Consider the following 25,249-nt stretch of genomic DNA (forward strand, 5'->3'; position numbering starts at 1 on the left):
GCAAAGCAGAACGGGCGGCGCGCTACACCCGACGGCACTTCCGCAGGTGGGCCTGGACCGAGGGCACACCGGCCTCTCCCTCAACCACCGGAAACAACGGGGGCTGATACCCAGACACACCTCAAAAGGGGAGAGGCCGGTGGCTGAAGACACCTGGCTGTTATGGGCATACTCGATCCAGGCCAAATGGGTACTCCAGGCCGCCGGTGTGCGCGGCCGTCACGCAGCGCAAGGCCTGTTCCACCTCCTGATTTACCTGTTTCTGCTTGCCCGTTGGTCTGAGGATGATATCCGGACGAGAGACTCACCGTGGCCCCCAGTTCCCGGCAGAAGCTCCTCCAGACTTGCGAGGAGAACTGGGGACCGCGATCGGAGACGATGTCTGTTGGAATCCCATGCAGCCGGACGACGTGGTGGACCAGGAGGTCCGCTGTCTCCTGGGCAGTCGGGAGCTTCGGGAGGGCCACGAAGTGGGCCGCCTTGGAGAATCGGTCCACTATCGTGAGGATGGTGGTGTTGCCCTGGGACGGCGGGAGGCCCGTGACAAAATCCAGGCCGATGTGGGACCAGGGGCGATGAGGCACAGGCAGCGGCTGGAGCAGTCCCGATGCCCTGCGGTGGTCAGCCTTGCCCCTGGCGCAGGTGGTGCAGGCCTGGATATAATCCCGGATGTCGGCCTCCAGGGACGCCCACCAGAAGGGCTGCCGGACAGCTGCCACGGTCCTACGCACCCCTGGATGACAGGAGAACTTGGAGCCGTGACAGAAGTCCAGGACTGCAGCCCTGGCCTCTGGTGGGACATAAAGTCTGTTCTTCGGCCCAGTTCCGGGATCCGGGCTCCGTGCCAGGGCCTCCCGGATGGTTTTCTCTACGTCCCAGGTGAGGGTGGCCACGATAGCGGACTCCGGGATGATAGGTTCCGCTGGATCCGACAACTCCGTTTTGACTTCGTCTTCATGCACCCGGGACAAGGCATCCGATCTCTGGTTTTTGGTCCCGGGATGGTAGGTGATCCGGAAGTCAAAACGGCCAAAGAACAGTGACCAGCGGGCTTGCCTGGGGTTCAGCCACTTGGCGGTCCTGATATACTCCAGGTTCCGGTGGTCAGTGAAAACCGTGAATGGCACGGACGTTCCCTCCAACAGATGTCTCCACTCTTCAAGAGCCTCTTTCACCGCAAGGAGTTCTCGATTGCCGACGTCATAGTTCCGTTCGGCCGGGGTCAACCTGCGGGAAAAATAGGCACACGGGTGAAGGACCTTATCGGCCTTTCCGCTCTGAGATAGCACGGCTCCTATCCCTGAGTCCGAGGCGTCCACTTCAACCACAAACTGGCGACTAGGATCGGGCTGCACCAGAACAGGTGCAGACGAGAAGCGCCGTTTCAACTCCTTGAACGCGGCATCGCACCGATCCGACCAGGTGAAGGGAACTTTTGGAGAGGTCAGGGCTGTCAGGGGGCTAACTACCTGACTGTAGCCCTTAATGAACCTCCTGTAGAAATTCGCAAAGCCGAGGAACTGTTGCAGCTTCCTACGGCTGGTGGGTTGGGGCCAGTCTCTCACCGCCGCAACCTTGGCCGGATCAGGAGCGACGGAGTTGGGGGAGATGATAAACCCCAGGAAGGACAAGAGGTGCGGTGAAACTCACACTTCTTGCCCTTCACAAACAGCCGGTTCTCCAACAACCGCTGCAGGACCTGACGTACATGCCGGACATGAGTCTCAGGATCCGGAGAAAAGATGAGTATATCGTCTACATATACGAAGACGAATCGGTGCAGGAAATCCCGCAAGACATCATTAACTAATGCTTGGAACGTCGCGGGGGAGTTTGTGAGGCCGAACAGCATGACCAGGTACTCAAAGTGACCTAAGGGGGTGTTAAATGCCGTCTTCCACTCGTCTCCCTTCCGGATCCGAACCAGGTGATACGCATTTCTAAGATCTAGCTTAGTGAATATCTGGGCTCCATGCAGGGGCGTGAACACTGAATCCAACAAGGGCAACGGGTATCGATTACGAACCGTGATTTCGTTCAGCCCCCTATAATCAATGCATGGACGAAGTCCGCCGTCTTTTTTACCCACAAAAAAGAAACCTGCACCCATCGGGGAGGTGGAATTCCGGATTAACCCGGCGGCTAAAGAGTCCCGGATGTAGGTCTCCATTGATTCGCGCTCAGGTCGTGAGAGGTTGTACAGCCTGCTGGACGGGAACTCAACGCCTGGAACCAAATCAATGGCACAATCGTACGGACGGTGGGGGGGAAGGGTGAGCGCCAGATCCTTACTGAACACATCCACAAGGTCATGGTACTCCACCGGCACCGTCCCAAGATTGGGCGGGACTCTGACCTCCTCCTTAGCCTGGGAACCGGGAGGAACCGAGGAACCTAAACATACCCAATGGCAGGTCTCGCTCCACTGAACCACTACCCCGGACGGCCAATCGATCCGGGGATTGTGTTTTAACATCCAAGGGAACCCGAGAATCACACGGGAGGTGGCAGGAGTCACAAAAAACTCGATCTCCTCCCGGTGGTTTCCTGACACCACCAGAGTTACTGGTGGTGTCTTATGTGTGATTAGAGGGAGTAGGGAGCCATCTAGTGCCCGCACCTGCACAGGCGAGGTAAGCGCCACCAGAGGGAGCCCTGCCTCCCTGGCCCATCTGCTGTCTAGCAGATTCCCTTCAGAGCCCGTGTCCACCAGTGCTGGGGCCTTCAGGGTTAAATCCTCATAAAGGATTGTCACTGGGAGTCGTGTGGCAATATGGGTATGTCCCACGTGAATGTTTTGGCCCACCCCTAACCCAGTTTCTAGGGGCGGGCGTTGGTGTTTTAACCGCTCAGGGCAGTCCCTCACTTGATGCTCTATTGAGCCACAAACAAAGCACGCTCCGCGGACCAGCCTCCTCTGTCTATCTGGTGGCCTTAATGTGGCCCTGCTTGTGTCCATAGCTTCATCAGCAGGGGGAGCTGTAACCACAACGGAGCGTAGAGGCCGTGGAGCGTGGGAGGGCGGAACTCGGTCGGAACCGGAAGGGAGAGGGACGGCGCGTGCCCGGCCACGCCCTTCGTCTCGTTCCCGACGGCGTTCTTCTAACCGATTGTCTAATCGTATAACGAGATCAATAAGCCCGTCTAAATCCCGCGGTTCGTCCTTGGCCACCAGGTGCTCCTTCAGGACCAACGACAGTCCGTTTACGAAGGCGGCACGGAGGGCAGTGCTATTCCAGCCGGACCTCGCAGCCGCGATGCGGAAGTCGACTGCATAAGCAGCTGCGCTCCGGCGCCCCTGTCTTATTGACAGCAGCACGGCTGAAGCGGTCTCTCCTCTATTTGGGTGATCGAACACTGTTCTGAACTCCCTCACAAACCCATCATATGTCAGAAGGAGCCGTGAATTTTGCTCCCAGAGCGCTGTAGCCCAAGCACGTGCCTTGACGCGAAGCAGATTAATTACATAAGCTATCTTACTAGCATCAGTCGCGTACATGACGGGACGTTGTGCGAAGACGAGCGAACACTGCATAAGAAAGTCCGCGCATGTCTCCACACAACCCCCGTACGGCTCTGGAGGGCTTATGTATGCTTCAGTGGCAAGGTGGGAGGGGTCGTTGAACGACCTGTGGAACGTCACTGTTGCGCACAGTGATCGACAGGAGGGGGAGCCGCAGCAGCGCCCTGAGGGCGCGCTTCCACCTGCGCGGCGAGAGCCTCCACCCTGCGGTTAAGGAGGGACGTCTGCTCGGTCATTAGATCCAGCTGAGCCGTATAAAGCGGTGAGGAATTCGCTGGCAACTCACCGATCATTCCTCCTGCAGACGCCTGTGCGCCCTGCTCTTCCATTGGCCGTTCAACAGCCGGTTGACGCCCCTCGGGGTCCATGACGTTGGCCAAGATATCCTGTTGGGAAAGTGTAGGAACATGGACCCACAACAGGGGGCGCAAATGAACGACAATGGAGGAAGTCAAATAACAACACTTACTGTTGTGAATAAGCACAACAAACACAACGGATCACAACAATAGAAAAAGAAGTCAATTCTCAAGAATGTGTCACTTGGGCAGGCTTGAAGATAAGAGACGTCTGTCCAAAGCAGAACCGTAACCACACGATTTCCTCCGCCACCGAACCCCGGGAATACTGGAGCCGCCAAGTCCCGAACTCCCAGGTGGCCACTGCCTCTGCGTGTCGGATCTGGTACTGCTGGCGAGGAACAAAAACAGTTAAATGTGGGTGCGTTTGCACCCAGCAATCCGTATAGCGGGAAAACCACCTCCACCTCTCGTTGGCAGAATGTCTGCTATTCAACGCACAAAAGTAATAAAGGATTACTGTCAAAAAGACAACACAATCAGCTGAGTACGTTACCTTCTAGGTAGAGCGATATCTCGGCAAAGAGGTGGAGATGTCGTCCTGCTGATATACCCCTGCTGATCAGATGATTGGTGACAGCTGTCGTAGGCGATAAGTGACAGCTGTCACCCGGCTGCTCCTGTGAGGGCGGCAGCGCCCTCTGGTGCCTGGAGCCCGCACTCCAGACAGGGCGCCCTCTGGTGGTGGTGGGCCAGCAGTACCTCCTCTTCAGCGGCCCACACAACACAGGGGAGGCGCAGTGCGGCGGATTAATTCCGTGATTTCCGAATTTTTTCTGCTCAGTCCGGTTGGAATGCCGCAGCTTTGAGAGGAGTGTTTGTGGATGGTTTGAACGATTTATTAAAAGACGAGCTAGCAGTCCGTGACGAACCAAAATATTTAGATGAGCTAATATCTTTGTTATTCGTCTAGATGATCGGATAAAGGAGCGTGGACGCGAGAGAGGGCGGACATCTGAGCGGGTCGTTCCGTCTCGGGCTTTCCCCGACACAGATCAGGGCCGCCTCTTCTTCGCCCCACTGAGACTCCTCCAACGGGACCTCTGGCTCCTCTTGCAGATGAGCCCATGCAGCTCGAACGAGCTGAAACAGCCATATCGCCCCGGTCACATAAGCGTCAGAAAGATAACGATCACGTATCTCCAGGTGTTTTTGGACAGGCATAATATATATATAAAAAATAAAATAAAAAAAAAGGGGGCAGACCTCTGGTATTTAGTTATTTGGTCTGTTTTTGTTTTCATGTAGGGGTTATAAAATGTTTAGGAATTAGAGGCTGTTCTGGTTGGGTGAACGACTGGCAGTTCGGAGCTCGGCTGGACTCAGGTAATCGTATGTCTTCATTATTTGAACTTAGGTAATTTTTGTTTGTGGATTGGGTTGTTTTGTTTTGTTGTTTTTTATTTCCCTGTTTCCCTAACCCAACCTCACGTGCTCTAAGACCGTTTGTCTTTTGGGTTGTGGGGTGGTGCAGGTTGGTTACGCTGAGCGTTTCTCAGAAACCTCTGCGGCCTAGGGGGGGGTTGTCAGGGGCGTTTTTTGGGTTTGGTTGATACCCGGTTCCACTCCAACTCCGGTGGGCCTTTGACCATTCGTGAGTGGCATTACCGGGGTGTAGTGCAGCGGGAACGTACCTCAGTTGGAGTGGTGGGCCGATCTGTGCCGTTCGCCATTTCGGTAGTTCCACCTCTCCCGATAGGCTGGTGGTATGGTCGGTTTAGGGGCACCGGACGTATTTCCAGTTTTCCGCTGTGCTCAGGGATAGGACTGGGTAGTTTATCCTGTGTCCTTCCCCGGCTTGGTAGTTTTGTGCCGTTCGCCGGAATTGTACTGACGATAGGCTCTGGGAATAATCTGGGGTCTTTGGGGTGCTGGGGAGGGTAACAGGGTTTCCGGTTGTTTTATTTGCCCCCGGGGTGGTTTAATGGAGTCCGCCGGGGGTTGGATTTTTGTGTTTTTTGTGTTTCCTTCCAGGTTCCACCTCCAGGGTTGATGGGACGGTCCTCTGGGGGGGAATTGATTTGTGGGGGCCGACTAGCCAGTGTGGCCGGGTCTGGGGTTCCTGGGTTGTGGGGAGGGTGCCTCCTGGGGTTGATGGTACGGTCCTCTGGGGGGCGCTGTTGCTCCATGTATACCTGGGGACCTCTGTGGGATTCCGGCTTTGGTTATTACTCCGGAACTGGTGGTAAAGGTCTTCTTGGGGGTGTTGAGCTCTGCACGTCGTCTGGAGGGGGGCTGTTTGTTATTTTTCTTTGTGAAATTGTGTTTTGTATTGTGTTGTTGGGGCTATGTTGGGTTATTGGATTTGGAAGTTTTTCTTTTCTTCCTAGGGTTGGATGGGACGGTCCCCTGGGGAGGGTTTGGGTGGGTTTTGTATTTTTCTTGTATGTTAGGTTGTACTTGGGACTCTTTTGGGGTTTTGTTGATGCCAGCCGGCCTTCCAGCCGCGGTGCCCTGTTCTGCTGTCTGCTGTGGACTTCGGGGGCGTTACACCGTCTGCTTCCTGTTGTGGACCCCGGAGGGAGGTGCTGTTCTCGGGCCTGGTCTGTTCGGTCGCCGGGAGGCTTCCCATTGATGGGGGGGGTACTGTTGTGTGTTGGGGGTTTGGCTGGACATTTTGGTGTTGTTTTCTTTTCTTTGCTCTCCAGGTGGTATGCAAACTGTTTTTTTCTGTGGAGAAGGTGCTGGCAGAAGAGTCCTTCACCCTCATCAGAACTATGACTGCATCTGTGGAGGATGTTCACGTGCAGGCCTAACAACTTGCAGCACCTGTGGATGATGCTCACGTGCAGACTTAAAGACTTTCAGCTGAAGCAGATAATGAGATGGCGTTCTGCATTTAAGCCATGAGTGATTTGAGCAGCATTGCCGGGAACTTGACCTTGTGACGTTCGGTTGTGAGACGCTGAGGACCGCGCCAGGGTTTGACACATCGTGCCTGTGAAGGAGGACGGGTGAGGGACACATGCTGTCAGCACACATCAGAGGTGATTATCGTCTGAATAATCGTTAATAGTAATTGGCGTTTGTTACGCAGTATATTTGAACATTGATGAGAATTGTGCAGTTTGCTTCTCACTGCCATGGCGTACGGATTGATGATCCTCCACCTGTTGTGAGAAGCTGCTCATTTACATAAGGCTTAAATTCAGACCTGAATGTGTTGCTGATAGTGTGTGCCTCTGAAGGATATTTGTTGTAGCTCCGTTGACTTACCTCACCTTTTCCGTCCTTCACAGAGTCAGTTTGTCGTATCCACCTGAGGGGTGTTCGGTGGTGAATCTGAGTCCAGAAGTGCCGGGCTTTGATCCATTTGGGCGCTGGAGAGCACGCCGTCCTTCACCTTGCCAAGACAGCTGACTATTTATGTTGTACACGAATTATTGCACATGAGGGGGAATAAATTTGTTTCTTGGAACCGCTTTCTGGTTATTTAGCGCTGGGCCATTGTCAGATGCTGGTTCGGTTCTCTGACCTGCGTCAGCACATAACACTTAAAAACCCTAGGAACTACAAGTAAGCCTGCAGTCTGAGAGCAAAGCGCTCTATTGGGGTGATATGGTAATATGAGGTCCCTAAGATAAGATGGGACCTGATTATTCAAAACCTTATAAGTAAGAAGAAGAATTTTAAATTCTATTCTAGAATTAACAGGAAGCCAATGAAGAGAGGCCAATATGGGTGAAATATGCTCTCTCCTTCTGGTCCCCGTCAGTACTCTAGCTGCAGCATTTTGAATTTTGAGTTATTGTAGTAATTATTTATATACCTGTCCTGGCTGTGGTCTCTGTGATTTTAATGTAACACGTTGTGTGCACTGAGCCATGATTTCCAGCTGTCAGTGTGTGGCTGGGCGGTGGTCGGCTGACAGGCGCCTAGCCATGCTATGTGCTCTCAGACGTGGCTGGCTGGTCCCCATGTGATCATGTCTGTACATACATATCAGCATTTCATGCAAGTGTGCAACACATGTGGCATGTGGGGGACCACATGCCACATGTGTTGCGGTGGGTGGAGGGCGTGAAACAGACGCATGCCACATGTGTTGCAGGGGGGGCACGACACACACGCAATACACACGCACGCCACATGTGTTGATGGGAAGCCGACACTCTGGCATGCCACATGTGTGTTGCTTGGCAACACCACACTTGTGGGGCACTTAGACAATTTTCACAGCCAGCTCAAAAGTGTTCGCCTGCTGTCTATTTTCGTGTTGGCTGTGCGAATGGCCTCACATTTTCTAAGTGCTCTGCAAGTGATATTGGATGTTCGTGTGTGGCACCTGGAATTTGGCTGACACCTGCTGAGAGAGGAATGAAACAGGCACTCGCAGGGCACTCTCTGTCTTTCGGCCACTGGTGTGCGCGGATGGTTGTGGCAACAGGTGTATGAGGCATTAGAGGTGGCTCAGATTTTTCACAAATGGCATACAATTCCTCCTTCATGCACCATTCAGCCTCATTTGTGCTGTGTGTGAAGGGACCCTAACAGAAGTAACCCAGATCATCTCATTTTGCCTGAGAATATTACACACGCACACAAAAACACAGTGCTCAGGCCATACTGTCAAGACCCCAGTCTGATAGTTTCCCGTACAGACCTTGCGCTCGGTTAATATCCTTTAATACATCAATATTTTCATAATTCTTGATTCATTTTGAATAATTGGCTCATTTGCCATTGCATTTCACCAAAGATATTTACTTTATTATACAATAACAGGATTTTGCATAGTGCTATAGTTTATCATCGGCCCTTCGTCTGTGGTTAGCAGCAAGAGAATTTATATTACACGCAATCTGAGGCTTTGTTATTATCGTTATCATCACTTACACTACACAGGCACCAAACAAAGAACATCCTGTCACTGTGAGTTCTTCCTCTTCGCTTGACGGAACCAAAGTTCGATTGATTTATTTCAGTACGACTTTGTTTCACGGTGATGTTCGTGTGTCACTACCTGGTTTGCTCACATCTCATAAGATGTCTTACCAGTCACCTCAAAGGGATTATCTGGTTACAAAAACTGGGGGGTTTTTATATTTAAAAGTCTTTGCCACTAGACCCTGCGACAGACTGGCATCCTGTGCAGGGTGTACCTCGCCTCACATCCTATGACTGCTGGCATAGGCTCCAGCTCCCCGTGACCCTTAATTGGAGTAAGCGGTTTAAAGATGAGTGAGTGTGTGTGTGTGTGTGTGTGTGTGTATTTCTCACTAACATTTACAAAATATAAGACAAAAAATGGCAAACAGATTTTTATAGCCTCACTGTACAATGATACTACAGCATTGGCTCATCAGAAAAATTTGAGGAGTACCTCAGTGTGAATGTTTATGGCAGGTTTTATGCTTGTATCATCATTTGAATAATTTTTACATTGTTTCCTCAACTAATAATGCATATTTGACCTTTAAGCCTTTTGCAAAAATTTAAGCAGGGAATACAGTGAGTAATGTGTGCATATACGTACTTAAGTAGAAGACATATTTTCTACTCAGGTTTATGTGCACACATTGCTTGTGTATATGCACATGCACACACACACACAATATGAAACCCTGTTGGCACATTTTCTGTGCTCATTTCTTCCCGGCGGTTATGAGCAGTTTGGAAGAAAATTCTTCCTGTTGTTAATTTGCTAAAGGGAGAGGTTGCTTCCACCCTTTAATTTCTTTGAACTTGAGTCTTAAATAAACTTGCCTTATGATGAAACCAAATCTGAAACAGAGCATTATCATGTTTCTGCTTCATGTGTGACATTGATCCTTTAGTCCACTGCAATGTCTCCGGAGTAATTTTGAGAGAATTGACATTTGAGCATGGTGCTCCTGAGGTTTGAGTGTAATGAGGTGAGGGAGACAGTCACAGTCTATTTAATTAGGTGAGTCATAATAGTGAGACGTGACGGAACTATATATCATCAGAGGGAAGCATTTGAGACACCATATACCTCGTTCGCATTGAGATGTGTGATTCACAGGCAGCACGACTCTGCAGACAGGATGATGTCAAGCCGACAGTTTGTTGTCTCCACATTCATATATTGTCATGACGCTGTTTCAGGCATCCCTAGCAACCAGATCTGATATGTGTTGAAACCCTGATCAACTTATTTTGATATTACCCTCAAATTGTTTCACTTAATTCAAGATAAGAAAGCTCAAAACTAATAAATAAACTCCAATGAAATGTGGACATTTACAACAAACAAAAGGTTAATCTTTAATAGACCAGGCGGGACCCCAACGCAGTAACTGACAAGTGTTTCAGAAAAGACACTCGTTTTGTTGTACAGGTATAACTCCAAGCTATCCAGCAGAATAGAATAGGCTGCCATGGTACACAGGAAGTCAGTTGTTAGTCTAAAGCTGTACCTTCAGACCGCAGGCAGGCTCATAGTCGATAACCCAGTACACAGATGAGCAACAGTCTTTGAGAAGGGAACAGCAAGGGCTTAACCAATTATATGAGCACAGGTCAATAACAAAAGCAGTCCAACCGTGCAAACAAAACCAATACCCAGCAGACAAAACTCAGTGTTCAAAAACAGTAACAGGATCATAAACGGATGACTAATAACACAAGGAATAAACAGAACACGAGAGAGCTTGTACGGAACCTAAGACAATCTGGTGAGGAATAACTGAAAGAAGGCATCTTTTAGAGTTGCCAATCTGTGGAAACTTGTGAACATGACAGCACAGACAATACACCAGAAGTACGAGTGCATGCAAAGACACAGCAATGACAATAAAATCCAAAAATACAGGGACAGAGATGAAAAGAAATAAATAAGCAGTATACGAGATGAAGAGGAGAGAGAAAACAAAGACGTGGGGGGAAAAATTCAAAGATTGAGACAACCCAGGGTGAGTATCAGACACTGTGCTTGTTGCACGGGCACATGCACAAGTGCACAGCAAAATCACCAGTGCTAAATTAACACTGACAGTGTCTTTATCGGTCCACACTGGGTCAGTGAGGAATATATAGACACTGGCAGTGTTAATTTAACACTGTCAGTGTTAATTTTACACTGGTGATTTTGCTGTGTGGGAAAAAATAACAGGGATGAAGACTAAACAAACCTAGGCATAATCATGATTTTCTTTACTTGAATTTTGCTGTAGCTTCCGTGTTTCAGAAACTCATTCTTTCCATTAATAGGTTGAGTATAAGGTAGTTTAGATGTTATGGTTAGAGGTCCTGATGGGACCGGACCAGTACAGACGATGAACTCAAATGCTGGAGCAAGGAACAGAACTGGTTGTGCACCAAAAGATATTTATTTACAATAAATAAGTAAATAATAATGCTGTGCTGGGGTGTCTGCAGAGTGGAGCATCAGCCCGCTTGTAGCGGTGGAAATTAAGGAGCTGCAGGTTCCCGAGCCAGTCTTGAAAGGGAACTGAAATCAGGGGCCAGGTGGATGCACAGAGCCGAGAACAGGAACTAGGAGAATGTAGGAGAGCAGAGGTGAGTGATTGCACTTGTAGTACTGAAGCCTTTAACAACAGACAGTTCACCGAAGGTTTAAAACAAGAATGTTCACAGTTCTGGAAATGAGATTTGCTGTTCAGAATCACTCACAGTTCATGAATATCTTCAGAGGTCAGAAGTCAGGTGCTGCACAGTTCCAATTAAGCAGAAACAACTTCAAAGTTCTTAGTGGTTCAAAGTTAGAGTTCATACAGTTCTTGGAAAACAGTTCTTGGAAATAGTTCTTGGCCCTAGTTCTTGGAAACAGTTATTGAGACAGTTCTTGAAAACAGTTCTTAGTCATGCACAGTCACAAACAGTCACAGCATGAGAACGGAATCTCACAGACATGCAGGAACTTAACTGAAGTGTGGCAGAGCTACGCGCTCTGTAGCTGAAAGCCGGAGAGTTCCAAAGTGACATAGTGCAGAGAGTGGCCAGGTTACCTTGAGATGAGCTGAGAAAAGCTCAGATGTCAGAGTGCATGGAAGCGTCAGCGTAGACAAGGTCATGGATTTCTCATGGACAGACACGTGTAGAATCCGGCAGTGACTGAGCTCAAATCCGGGGTTTAAGTAACCCACTCCTGATGAGCTGCAGATGAGCCTCAGGTGCAAGTAACTGACGAGCAGCAGGTGTTCCTCTGCTCTGCAGTGCACCACCTGGAGGGAAACAGGGAAACTACACACAAGAGTTTAAAAAGGGAAGGGGAGAGAGGCAGCCAAAAGGCTGGCCACAACATTAGAAGCCTTATGTGTAAAAATTGATGCTATATCTCAAAAAAAAAAAAAAAAATGGGGACATGTTTAGAAGGAATATGTGGTGAGGCAATCCATGGGTCAGAGAAGAATTGCTTATGTTTTGCAGATTTAGATCTGTCTCATATTATATTATCTCCTGTTTTCTTTCCTTTGTCTGAGAATAATTTAGTGTTTTATTCAGTTACTGTAGCACTAAATTCAGAGTTCAGTTAGTTTTGTCTTCTGTTAGCTTTATATTGCATTTTATGTTCTGTTCCTTTAAAGTAAATTAGTTTTAGTTACATGTATTTTATTCTGTTCATTTTATTTAGCTTTCTGTTGTTCCATTATTTTTTTAAAACACAGTTAATTTTATTTTTAATTATAAACAAAATTCTAATTCATTAATTTATGTAGTGTTAAGCATTTTTATGAGTATTCTAATCATTTCAAAGCAGGCAGCTTTTGGATTTAATTTATTACTTTTTGTTGTTTGTTTGTTTGTTTTGGCTATCTTTATATTTAGTTTGTTATATATTTATTTTAATTTATAAGTAATTCATTAAGAATATTATGTTGCTGACGCGGGTTGAGGAGCAGACCAGCATCTGACTGAACCCAGCGCTAAATAACCAGAAAGCGGTTCCAAAACCAAAACCAATTTATTTCCCTCCTGTGCAATAATTGGTGTACAACATAAATATTCGGTTGTCTGGTGAGGTGAAGGACGGCGCACTCTCCAGCGCTCAAATGGATCGAAGCCCGGCGCTTTCTGAACTCAGATTCACCGCCGAACACCCCCCAGGTGGATACGACAAACTGACTCTGTGAAGGACGGAAAAGGTGAGGTAAATCAACAGAGCTACAATACATATCCTTCAAAGACACACACTATCAGCAACACATTCAGGTCTGAATTTAAACTGTCTATAACTGAGCAGCTTCCACACAGGTGGAGGATCATCAATCCGTACGCCACGACAGTGAGGAGCAACTGCACAATTCTCGTCAGTGTTCAATATACTGCGTAACAAAATACCAAATTACTGTTAACACTTATTCAGACAATCATCACCTCTGATGCGTGCTGACCCGTCCTCCTTCACAGGCACGTGTGTCAACCCTGGCGCGGTCCTCAGCGTCTCACAAACGAACATCAAAAGGTGGAGTTCCACCGGCAATTCTGCTCGAATCACTCATGGCTTAAATGCAGAACGCCATCTCATTATCGCTTCAGCTGAAAGCTTTAAGTTTGCACGTGAGCATCATCCACAGGTGCTGCAAGCCGTTAGGCCTGCACGTGAACTCCTCCGCAGGTGCAGCCAATATCTAATAGGGTGAAGGACTCTTCGCCCAGCACCTTCTCCACAGAAAAAAACCCAGTTTGCATACCACCTGGAGAGCAAAGAAAAGAAAACAACACCAACATGTCCAGCCACACCCCCCAACACACAACAGTACCCCCCCATCAACGGGAAGCCTCCCGGCGACCGAACAGACCAGGTCCGAGAACAGCATCACCCTCCGGGGTCCACGACAGGAAGCAGACGACGTATCGCTCCCGAAGTCCACAGCAAACAGCAGGACAGGCACCGCGGCTGGAAGACCGGCTGGCATCAACAAAACCCCAAAGGAGTCCCATATACAACCCCACATACTAAAAAAAAACACAAAACCCACCCAAACCCTCCCCAGGGGGACCGTCCCATCCAACCCCGGGAAGAAAAGAAAAACTCCCAAATCCAACCACCCAACATAGCCCCAACAACACAATACATACATAAATTCACAAAGAAAAATAACAACCAACCCCCCCCCCAGAATGACATGCAGAGCCCAACACCCCCCCAGAAAGACTTTCACCGCCAGTTCCAGGAGTAGTAACAACCAAACCGGAATCCCACAGAGGTCCCCAGGTATATATGAAGCAACAGCGCCCCCCAGAGGACCGTACCATCAACCCCAGGAGGCACCTCCCCACAACCCAGGAACCCCAGACCCGGCCACACTTGGCTAGTCGGCCCCATAATCAATTCCCCCCCCAGAGGCCGTCCCATCAACCTGGAGGTGGAACCTGAAGGAAACATCAAAAAACACAAAAAGGCCAACCCCCAGCGGACTCAGTAACCACCCCCGGGGCAAACAAAACAACCGGTAAAACCCTGTTACCCCCCCCCTCCAGCACCCCGAAAGACCCAGAATGCTCCAGAGCCTGTAGTCGCTCATTTTGGTGAACAGCACACAACTACAAGCTGGTGGAGGAACAGGAAAAACTACCCCAGTCCCATCCCCTAAGCGCAGCGGAAAACCGGAAACGCGTTCCGGTGACCCAAACCGACCAATTACCACCAGCCCATCGGGAGGGGTGGTACTACCGAAATGGCGAACGGCACAGATCGGCCCCCACCACTCCGACTGAGGTATTGTTCCCGCTGCACCACATCCCGGTAACACCAATGACGAATGGCCAAAGGGCCCACCCGGGGCTGGAGTGGAACCGGGCATCAACCAAACCCAAAAAAACGCCCCTGACCCCCCCCCCCCAGGTGCAGAGGTTTCCTGAGAAACGCTCAGCGTAACCAACCTGCACCACCCCATAACCCAAAAGACAAATGGTCCTATAGCATGTGAGGTTGGGGCTAGGGAACAGGGAAATAAAAACAACAAAACGACCCAATCCTCAAACAAAAATTACCTAAATCCAAACAATGAAAACATACGATTACCCGAGTCCAGCCGAGCCCCGACTACCAGTCATTCACTCCACCAGAGCTGCCTCTAAACCTTAAATAATTTATAACCCCTAAATAAGAACCAACAACAGACCAAACAACTAAATAATCAAAGGTCTGTCCCCCTTATTTTTTTTCTTTTCTTTTTTTTTTGTCTTTATATACATTAGCATGCCTGTCCAAAAACACCTGGAGATACGTCATCATTGTTTTTCTTGACGCTTATGTGACCGGGGCAATATGGCGGCTTTCAGCTCGTCGAGCTGCGTGGACTCTTCCACAAGAGGAGCCAGTGGTCCCGTCGGAGGAGTCTCAGTGGGGCGAAGAAGAGACAGCCCTGATCTGTGTCGGGAAAACCCCGAGACAGATATCCGCCCTCTCTCACGCCACGCTCCTTTATCCGGTCATCTAGACGAATAGCCAAAGATTTAGCTCGTCTAAGTCTTTTGGTTCGTCACGGACTGCTAGCTCGTCTTTTAATGAATCGTTCAAACCCATCCACAAACACTCCTCTCAAAGCTGCGGCAATTCCAACCGGACTGAGCGGAAAAAAATTCGGAATAATCCGCCGCACTCTGCCTCCCTGCCTGAGATTCAGCAACCATTGGGCAACGGTATTTGTTTTCACCGATGGTCAAAACCAATCGGAACTCCTGGAGAAATCCTTAAAGGATCCCAACAATGGAGAGTTTATTACACCCACAACGCAGTGACCCAAGCTAAGGCGTCACCTCGGAGCAGATTTGTCCACATATGAGACACGGCTACCATCAGAAGAGAAGGAAGCCGGTCACTGAGCAAAAACCAGGAGAACATTGCATCAAAAATGGAGCACAGGCTTCAGCGTTTCCCGCATAAGATTCCGGATGACAAATAATCGATTCGGAAGCCGAATCTCTGGGTGACGGAGTTATCTGCACCGGTATCGATGGTGCCGCAGCTGGAGCAGCAGGAAGCGGAATGGCTTGCACTGCAAGCTCCGTAACGCGGGCATCTGTTTGTTAATTTGGTTTGCGAGATGCTGTAATTGCTCCATATCTTCTCCAAGTGTTCTTGACTCTTTCCGCAAATGGAACCGCTTCTGCCGCTGGGTCCATTTTGAATGGCCGGGAACTACTGTTATGTGCTGATGCGGATTTGAGGAGCGGACCAGCGTCTGACTGAACCCAGCGCTAAATAACCAGAAAGCGGTTCCAAAAACAAAACCAATTTATTTCCCTCCTGTGCAATAATTGGTGTACAACATAAATATTCGGTTGTCTGGTGAGGTGAAGGACGGCGTGCTCCCAGCGCCCAAATGGATCGAAGCCCGGCGCTTTCTGGACTCAGATTCACCGCCGAACCCCCCCCAGGTGGATCGCTAAACTGACTCTGTGAAGGATGGAAAAGGTGAGGTAAATCAACAGAGCTACAATACATATCCTTCAAAGACACACACTATCATCAATACATTCAGGTCTGAAATTTAAACTGTCTATAAATGAGCAGCTTCTCACAACAGGTGGAGGATCATCAATCCTGTACGCCACGACAGTGAGGAGCAAACTGCACAATTCCGTCAGTGTTCAAATATATTGCGTAACAAAATACAAATTACTGTTAATACTTATTCAGACAATCATCACCTCTGATGCGTGCTGACAGCATGTGTCCCTCACCCGTCCTCCTTCACAGCACGATGTGTCAAACCCTGGCGCTGGTCCTCAGCGTCTCACAAACGAACATCACAAGGTTCGAGTTCCCGGCAATTCTGCTCGAATCACTCATGGCTTAAATGCAAACATTTCTTGTGCTTTCACAAATTATAATATGGAAAATAACATTAACTGTGGGAGTCATCCCATCCATGTTGTATATGATGAATATGTATATTCAGCAATGCCTTTGCCTCAGCCAGGTGAAGCATGGGTGACCCCCTGGCCTTCTCTAGCCATTGGGGTCATCAACACTGAGGCACCTACTGTATGTGCTGGATCATGCCCAGAGTAAGCCGCCACATTGCCAAAATGTCATAGCTGAAGCTCCTTCACAATGCAAGTGGTACTCCTCAAAAGAACCAACAACTCGTTACAACCAAGGTCTGTAAAAGCACATCTCTGAATTCACAACATGTCAAACCTTGAACCGGATGGGCTACAGCAGCAGAAGACCAGACCGGGTGAACAGGACACTGAAGATACAGTTGGCACAGCTCACGAAACTGGACACTGGAAGATTGGCAAAAACAAAATGTTACCAGGTCTGACGAGTCTCGAGTTCTGCTGCCACATTCAGATTGTTGAATCATAATATGGAATAAACAACATGAAAGCATGGGTCCATTCTGGTCTGTGTTGACAATTCAAGCAGATGGTGTTATAATGATGTGTTAAAGGCATGATGCTATGATGTCAGTATGGACCAGAATTTCTGAGCCATTAAAATATGACAAAGCATTACTCCTGATAATAGGTTAGAGAGAGCAAATGCTTCTACAGGCTTGATTTATAAGCCTCAACAGAATCAGACCCAGCTGGTAAACTGTTCCATAGAGGAATGTTGCCAACAAATTGCTGTGCTTATGGAACAAACAATTATGGGAGCTCTGAAGGGAGTTGGGGATCAAGCAAGATGTACCTAACAAAAATGACCAATTGGTGTATATCCTGAGATGCCCGCAGTGTAGATTTTGATATAAGTGTATATTTAATTGTATGGATTTTGTGTGGCCTCAAAGCTTAACATAATAGCAGGTACAATATTCTGGGGAAAATGTTAATGTTCAACAGTCACTGAACACTTTGGAGAAATATTTATCCTGTGCACTGGGAAATGGTCAAAGCAGGGTATTGTAATCAATGTCTGCATGTCTGTCTGTAAACAAGATAAGTGTGATAAAATGTGTGGATGGATTTTCACCAAAACTTAGTGGAAAATATTAGTGGAAACATTACTTGTGCAGCTATCTCAAGGTGACACTCAAAAAATAACTTGCTCAATGAATATAATAAAATTATGTAAGGTGTTTCCATCCAAGTAAAATGTGTTAATTGTCAAAAACAATTTGCTGAGTGCCTAAGTGTAAATTTGTTGGGCAAACATGAGGAATCTGCGTTACTATTACCTAATTACCATGGTTCAGGCAAACTAGATTTGCAAGGTACATGTAGACCTAAATATAAATTTGTTGGGTCAATGTGATGAATTTGAGTTACTGTTACTCAATTACCATGGTTCAGGCCAACTAGATTTGTAAGGGTAAATGCCATTTGTGACGCAACTCCACATTACATGGAGAAATGTGGCAGGGGTGGGGTTTGAACCAGGAACCTTCCATACTAAAAACAAGTGCACTAACCACTTGTTTGATATGATTATGAGTTACTTCATTTATTAGGGTAGTCACAACTACTTTTAAAATAGTACAGTTACATGTAAATTAACTTTGCTGTGTTGGATCAGCACAATTTATCCAGATCCACCTTGGAGTTGCTGTGGCGACCCCGAGCGCAAACAAGCGAGCAGCCAAAGGGACCTACTGTTTGCCTTTTGATTGTTTGTTTTTTTACCCGTACAAATCTAGTTGGCCTGAACCATGGTAATTAAGTAACAGTAATGCAAATTCATCATGTTGACCCAACCAATTTATATTTAGTTCACTCAGCAAAATTGTTTCTGGATACGTTAGCACATTTTACTTGGGTGGAAATACAACCCTGGCAATAATTATGGAATCACCAGCCTCGGAGGATGTTCATTCAGTTGTTTTGTTGTTTGTCCATCCAAATTGGAAGTCCCAAAAACCAGTTTTATTTGTTATTATCTATCGTCCTCCTGGTCGTTACTGTGAGTTTCTCTGTGAATTTTCGGACCTTTTGTCTGACTTAGTGCTTAGCTCAGATAAGATAATTATAGTGGGCGATTTTAACATCCACACAGATGCTGAGAATGACAGCCTCAACACGGCATTTAATCTATTGTTAGACTTGATTGGCTTTGCTCAAAATGTAAATGAGTCCACCCACCACTTTAATCATACCTTAGATCTTGTTCTGACTTATGGTATGGAAATTGAAGACTTAACAGTATTCCCTGAAAACCCCCTTCTGTCTGATCATTTCTTAATAACATTTACATTTACTCTGATGGACTACCCAGCAGTGGGGAATAAGTTTCATTACAGTAGAAGTCTTTCAGAAAGCGCTGTAACTAGGTTTAAGGATATGATTCCTTCTTTATGTTCTCCAATGCCATATACCAACACAGGGCAGAGTAGCTACCTAAACTCTGTGAGTGAGATAGATTATCTTGTCAATAATTTTATATCCTCATTGAGGACAACTTTGGATGCTGTAGCTCCTCTGAAAAAGAGAGCCTTAAATCAGAAGTGCCTGACTCCGTGGTATAACTCACAAACCGCAGCTTAAAGCAGATAACCCGTAAGTTGGAGAGGAAATGGCGTCTCACTAATTTAGAAGATCTTCACTTAGCCTGGAAAAAGAGTCTGTTGCTCTATAAAAAAGCCCTCCGTAAAGCTAGGACATCTTACTACTCATCACTAATTGAAGAAAATAAGAACAACCCCAGGTTTCTTTTCAGCACTGTAGCCAGGCTGACAAAGAGTCAGAGCTCTATTGAGCCGAGTATTCCTTTAACTTTAACTAGTAATGACTTCATGACTTTCTTTGCTAATAAAATTTTAACTATTAGAGAAAAAATTACTCATAACCATCCCAAAGACATATCATTCTCTTTGGCTGCTTTCAGTGATGCCGGTATTTGGTTAGGCTCTTTCTCTCCGATTGTTCTGTCTGAGTTATTTTCATTAGTTACTTCCTCCAAACCATCAACATGTCTATTAGACCCCATTCCTACCAGGCTGCTCAAGGAAGCCCTACCATTAATTAATGCTTCGATCTTAATATGATCAATCTGTCTTTATTAGTTGGCTATGTACCACAGGCTTTTAAGGTGGCAGTAATTAAACCATTACTTAAAAAGCCATCACTTGACCCAGCTATCTTAGCTAATTATAGGCCAATCTCCAACCTTCCTTTTCTCTCAAAAATTCTTGAAAGGGTAGTTGTTAAACAGCTAACTGATCATCTGCAGAGGAATGGTCTATTTGAAGAGTTTCAGTCAGGGTTTAGAATTTATCATAGTACAGAAACAGCATTAGTGAAGGTTACAAATGATCTTCTTATGGCCTCAGACAGTGGACTCATCTCTGTGCTTGTTCTGTTAGACCTCAGTGCTGCTTTTGATACTGTTGACCATAAAATTTTATTACATAGATTAGAGCATGCCTTAGGTATTAAAGGCACTGCGCTGCGGTGGTTTGAATCATATTTATCTAATAGATTACAATTTGTTCATGTAAATGGGGAATCTTCATCACAGACTAAGGTTAATTATGGAGTTCCACAAGGTTCTGTGCTAGGACCAATTTTATTCACTTTATACCTGCTTCCCTTACACAGTATTATTAGACAGCTTGCTTAAATTTTCAGTGTTACGCAGATGATACTCAGCTTTATCTATCCATGAAGCCAGAGGACACACACCAATTAGCTAAACTACAGGATTGTCTTACAGACATAAAGACATGGATGATCTCTAATTCCTGCTTTTAAACTCAGATAAAACTGAAGTTATTGTACTTGGCCCCACAAATCTTAGAAATATGGTGTCTAACCAGATCCTTACTCTGGATGGCATTACCCTGACCTCTAGTAATACTGTGAGAATCTTGGAGTCATTTTTGATCCGGATATGTCATTCAATGCGCATATTAAACAATATGTAGGACTGCTTTTTTGCATTTGCGCAATATCTCTAAAATTAGAAAGGTCTTGTCTCAGAGTTAATGCTGAAAAACTAATTCATGCATTATTTCCTCTAGGCTGGACTATTGTAATTCATTATTGTCAGGTTGTCCTAAAAGTTCCCTGAAAAGCCTTCAGTTAATTCAAAATGCTGCAGCTAGAGTACTGACGGGGACTAGAAGGAGAGAGCATATCCACCCATATGGCCTCTCTTCATTGGCTTCCTGTTAATTCTAGAATAGAATTTAAAATTCTTCTTCTTACTTATAAGGTTTTGAATAATCAGGTCCCATCTTATATAGGGACCTCATAGTACCATATCACCCCAATAGAGCGCTTCGCTCTCAGACTGCAGGCTTACTTGTAGTTCCTAGGGTTTGTAAGAGTAGAATGGGAGGCAGAGCCTTCAGCTTTCAGGCTCCTCTACTCTGGAACCAGCTCCCAATTCGGATCAGGGAGACAGACATCCTCTCTACTTTTAAGATTAGGCTTAAAACTTCCTTTTTGCTAAAGCTTATAGTTAGGGCTGGATCAGGTGACCCTGAACCATCCCTTAGTTATGCTGCTATAGACTTAGACTGCTGGGGGGTTCCCATGATGCACTGAGTGTTTCTTTCTCTTTTTGCTCTGTATGCACCACTCTGCATTTAATCATTAGTGATTGATCTCTGCTCCCCTCCACAGCATGTCTTTTTCCTGGTTCTCTCCCTCAGCCCCAACCAGTCCAAGCAGAAGACTGCCCCTCCCTGAGCCTGGTTCTGCTGGAGGTTTCTTCCTGTTAAAAGGGAGTTTTTCCTTCCCACTGTCGCAAGTGCTTGCTCACAGGGGGTCGTTTTGACAGTTGGGGTTTTCTGTAATTATTGTATGGCTTTGCCTTGCAATATGAAGCGCCTTGGGGCAACTGTTTGTTGTGATTTGGGCACTATATAAATAAAATTGATTTGATTTGATTTGATTTGTTTAGTTTTGTAGAAAAAAAAGCAGATCACAGACATGACACAAACTAAAGTCATTTCAAAGGGCAACTTTCTGGCTTTAAGAAACACTATAAGAAATCAGGAAAAATAATTGTGGCAGTCAGTAACGGTTACTTTTTTAGACCAAGCAGAGGGGAAAAAAAGGGGGGGAAAATATGGACTCACTCAATTCTGAGGAATAAATTATGGAATCACCCTGTAAATTTTTATCCCCAAAACTAACACCTGCATCAAATCAGATCCGCTTGTTAGTCTGCATCTAAAAAGGAGTGATCACACCTTGGAGAGCTGTTGCACCAAGTGGACTGACATGAATCATGGCTCCAACACGATAGATGTCAACTGAAACAAGGAGAGGATTATCAAACTCTTAAAGAGGTAAATCATCACGCAATGTCGCAAAAAGCTGTTGGTTGTTCACAGTCAGCTGTGTCTAAACTCTGGACCAAATACAAACAACATGGGAAGGTTGTTAAAGGCAAACATACTGGTAGACCAAGGAAGACATCAAAGCATCAAGACAGAAAACCTAAAGCAATATGTCTCAAAAATCGAAAATGCACAACAAAACAAATGAGGAACGAATGGGAGGAAACTGGAGTCAACGTCTGTGACCGAAATGTAAGAAACCGCCTAAAAGAAATGGGATTTACATACAGAAAAGCTAAACGAAAGCCATCATTAACACCTAAACAGAAAAAAACAAGGTTACAATGGGCAAAGGAAAAGCAATCGTGGACTGTGGATGACTGGATGAAAGTCATATTCAGTGATGAATCTCGAATCTGCATTGGGCAAGGGTGATGATGCGGAACTTTGTTGGTGCAGTTCCAATGAGATTTATAAAGATGACTGCCTGAAGAGAACATGTAAATTTCCACAGTCATTGATGATATGGGGCTGCATGTCAGGTAAAGGCACTGGGGAGATGGCTGTCATTACATCATCAATAAATGCACAAGTTTACATTGATATTTTGGACACTTTTCTTATCCATCAATTGAAAGGATGTTTGGGGATGATGAAATCATTTTTCAGGATGATAATGCATCTTGCCATAGAGCAAAAACTGTGAAAACATTCCTTGCAAAAAAGACACATAGGGTCAATGTCATGGCCTGCAAATAGTCCGGATCTTAATCCAATTGAAAATCTTTGGTGGAAGTTGAAGAAAATGGTCCATGACAAGGCTCCAACCTGCAAAGCTGATCTGGCAACAGCAATCAGAGAAAGTTGGAGCCAGATTGATGAAGAGTACTGTTTGTCACTCATTAAGTCCATGCCTCAGAGACTGCAAGCTGTTATAAAAGCCAGAGGTGGTGCAACAAAATACTAGTGATGTGTTGGAGCGTTCTTTTGTTTTTCATGATTCCATAATTTTTTCCTCAGAATTGAGTGATTCCATATTTTTTCCCTCTGCTTGGTCTAAAAAAGTAACCGTTACTGACTGCCACAATTTTTTTTCCTGATTTTCTTATAGGGTTCTTAAAGCCAGAAAGTTGCCATTTGAAATGACTTTAGTTTTGTGTCATGTCTGTGATCTGCTTTTTTTCTACAAAATTAAACAACTGAATGACCATCCTCTGAGGCCGGTGATTCCATAATTTTTGCCAGGGGTTGTACTTTCCATAATTTCATTATGTTCACTGAAATTTTAAGTTGTTGCATGTTATGTTAAAACTACATGATTTGAATGTGTTCGCCAATAAAACTTGATTTTATATTGTAGAAGCTACATGTTAGACTTAGGTTCATGTAACATACAGTAAAAACCAACAACACTCGTGTTGTTTTTTTGTTGTTGTTTGTTTTTGTTTTTTTAGTCTGATAAACTTTAGAAAAGCTCACACAAAGGTCAAGGTCAATGTCAACAAAAACATAGTGCAAAAAACATTTTCTGCCCTATCTCTCGAACCAATAGAATGAGAGAGATGATCTGAAGATTATATTGATCAGCAAAATACTGGTAATTGATTAGTATAAGACTTGTGATTATCAAGTCACAAGGAAATCATGAAAGGAAGCTGTGTTTTTTTCAAAAAATACATATCCCAGCATGCAGAGTTTACACCAGCCTTCTGCCCTCTTCAACTCAAAGTTGTTTCTGATACAGTGACTGTTGCCCATCATTGAAAACACCAAATTAATAATACACCTGTTACTACATCATCAAACTATTAAATGTATTAGTAACTTAAAACATCTACATATGAGACATTTCAAAAATAAGTGTCCTTTTACAGAAAATGTACATGTAGTTATGTACACATCTTGTCAATAACACATGAAAGCACCGCCTGCTTTCTGTCTCTGAGTCATTGGAGCAGTTGGTGTACCACAGTGCCAAGCTGGCTCGCCGCTGACACCCCTGTCGGTGGCAGCACGCCCCCACACTGACGCCATGAATTTAACACCAGCGGATCTCCACTTATTGTGCTACTGTCCTGCATCTCGACCTGCTTTTCACGCTGACCCCTCTTCTGACAGCCACATCTAATCACAAACGTTGGCAGTCAGCCACTGTGCATCAGAGATCAGGAGCCGACAAGAGATGGAAATGTGCAGGCAGGCAGTTTTGCTCCAATCATCTATCTGTAACTTTACACAAGTCATGTCGAAACGTTTCCTGTCAGTCAGAATGATCGCAGTGCGACCCTTTATACAGCCTTATATAAATACAAAAAAGATACTGTGATAATCAAGAGTGACACTAAGAATTGCTTAACTCCATATCTATCCTTCTGTGCCTGTGTGTGTCCATATGTCCATATGTGTATGCAGTTTTTTGTTCTTGTCAAAGAACTTGTGAATTCATGTAAAACATGGTACACAAGGTCACCTCACTAAGACGTCGTGCAAGTTTGTTGTTGGGTTTGGCAATGCAGGGTCAGGGTCAGTATTCCTCTTTTTTTTTTTTTTTTTTTGGAGAAACTAAAATATAACTAAAACCTAGCATCCACAGTGTGATAAATGAAGTCTTCCAGGCAGGTAGAGATGTATTCCCTGATTGGCATTGCGAACCATCTTTGTTTCAATCTGAGAGACAGGTATCATCCCTACAGACTCAAAGAAAGGATTTACCTTCCCAGTAGAAAAAGGAGAGGTCAGTCACCTGGATTGCAACAACTACAGGTGTTGCAATCCGCTATGACTGTCTGTGCCAGGAGATGTGCTGACAAGGATTAATCTTAACAGGATTCAATTCCATTTCCTTGCCACTCAGCAAATGGAGCAGGCTCTGGATTGACCAGTCTTGGATGAAGATCAAATGATGAAGAGAATTAATATTATCATGTTGAAGCCTCTTTATAGCTAATATTTTTTGTGACAGTGTCCTTCACATAATGATATCAGCAGCTTTGTATCTGGCACTTCTTGGATTAACCTTTTCTTTCCTCAGCTTGGATGCCCTTTCTCTTTTATCCTGCAGGAGTGCTTATTTTTCTCATCAGCTTTTGAATATGACTTTTTCATTCTTTTTCTTCAGCTGAAAACCTTTTCCTCCTTTTAGCACTTCACAAACTTTCCTTTGATTTTCCTATTAATGTATGCTTCCTTGTGATTTTGAAGGTCTGAAATTAAGTAAAAATGTATTTTAGAGCACATGTAAAATGTAATGCATTGGTTAT

The 25,249-nt window shown here is 45.8% G+C and overlaps 1 protein-coding gene across 1 annotated transcript in view; it reads left to right on the plus strand.

The window, feature by feature from the left end:
* Positions 1–25,249, plus strand: part of ak5 (adenylate kinase 5) — a 294,513-nt gene that overhangs the window by 218,874 nt on the left and 50,390 nt on the right.

This window comes from Thalassophryne amazonica, chromosome 12 (assembly GCF_902500255.1).
Source record: "Thalassophryne amazonica chromosome 12, fThaAma1.1, whole genome shotgun sequence".
Classification (NCBI taxonomy): Eukaryota; Metazoa; Chordata; class Actinopteri; order Batrachoidiformes; family Batrachoididae; genus Thalassophryne; species Thalassophryne amazonica.